The sequence below is a fragment of the Rutidosis leptorrhynchoides genome, chromosome 11 (genome assembly GCF_046630445.1).
Source record: "Rutidosis leptorrhynchoides isolate AG116_Rl617_1_P2 chromosome 11, CSIRO_AGI_Rlap_v1, whole genome shotgun sequence".
Taxonomy (NCBI): Eukaryota; Viridiplantae; Streptophyta; class Magnoliopsida; order Asterales; family Asteraceae; genus Rutidosis; species Rutidosis leptorrhynchoides.
The window spans coordinates 383,990,137-383,991,644 of NC_092343.1; the positions used below are offsets into that span (position 1 = coordinate 383,990,137).

At 37.2% G+C, this 1,508-nt stretch overlaps 1 non-coding gene across 1 annotated transcript; it reads right to left on the bottom strand.

The window, feature by feature from the left end:
• Positions 1-335: 335 nt before the first annotated feature.
• On the bottom strand, positions 336-442 carry LOC139879068 (small nucleolar RNA R71). The gene has a single exon (XR_011769921.1). It is a non-coding gene; the product is annotated as a small nucleolar RNA R71 (small nucleolar RNA).
• Between the last annotated feature and the right edge of the window lie 1,066 nt (positions 443-1,508).

Consider the following 1,508-nt stretch of genomic DNA (forward strand, 5'->3'; position numbering starts at 1 on the left):
GCACTGGCCAATGGCACGCAATTACTCAACCAGACATTAATGCGCCAGATTATGAAATCAAAGGACAAATCCTACACATGGTAACTAATCAATGCCAATTTAGTGGTGCGCCGAAAGAAGATCCAAACGAACATCTTCGTACCTTTAATAGGATCTGTACACTATTCAAAATCCGAGAAGTGGAGGATGAACAGATCTATCTCATGTTATTTTCCTGGACTTTAAAGGGAAAAGCCAAAGATTGGTTAGAATCGTTACCTGAAGGGGCGATTGATACATGGGATGTTTTAGTTAAAAATTTTCTTAAACAATTCTTTCCGGCATCTAAAGCCGTGAGACTTCAAGGAGAAATTGTTACGTTCACACAAAAGCCAAATGAAACACTATATGAGGCGTGGACAAGATTCGAAAAGTTGTTGAGAGGATGTCCGCAACATGGTTTAGACACTTATCAAATAGTGCAAATATTCTATCAAGGATGCGACATTACTACACAAAAAGACATTGATATAGCAGCTGGTGGTTCCATTATGAAGAAAACCGCAACTGAAGCTTACAAAATTATTGATAACACTGCTTCCCACTCACATGAGTGGCATCAAGAAAAAGATATCGTTAGATCATCTAAAGCGGCTAGAGCCGATTCTAGCCATGACTTTGATTCCATGTCCGCAAAGATAGATGCTTTCGAGAGACGAATGGAAAAGATGACTAAAGATATTCACTCAATGCGAATTAGTTGTGAGCAGTGTGGAGGACCACATTTGACAAAAGATTGTCTCAGTAATGAACAAACAATGGAACAAAGAAAGAATGTTTCATACATGAACCAAAGGCCTGGAAATAATTATCAGAATAATTATCAACCGTTAAGACCAATCTACAATCAAAATCAGAATTATAACCGAAATGTTCCATACAACAATCAACAAGGTCCTAGCAATCAGCAAGTATCCAATAATACTTACAATCAGCAAAGACCTATTTTTCCAATTAAATCACCACAAACCAATGATAAAAAGACAAATTTAGAAGACATGATGTCGAAGCTAGTTGAATCTCAAACGCAGTTTTTCACATCTCAGAAACAAACCAATGAACAAAATACTCAAGCATTTAGAAATCAACAAGCTTCTATTCAAAATCTGGAACAAGAAGTAAGCAACCTAGCAAGGTTGATAGGTGAAAAAAAACCAGAAAGTCTACCTAGCGATACAAATGCTAATCCCCGAAATGAAACAGCTAAAGCCATTACCACGAGAAGTGGTATTACACTTAAACCACCTGAAATGCCTGTAATTTCTGATGACTTTATTCCTACTCCACAGACACCACAGCCTGAGCAAGATAAGGAAACAGAACCGGTAGTTGAAAAGATTAATGAAGATAACACAGTTAAGGCTAAATCTTATGTTAAACCATACCAACCACCGCTTCCTTACCCGAGTAAAATGAGAAAAGAAAGACTTGAAGCCGAGTAATCCAAATTCTTGGATATGTTTAAACAA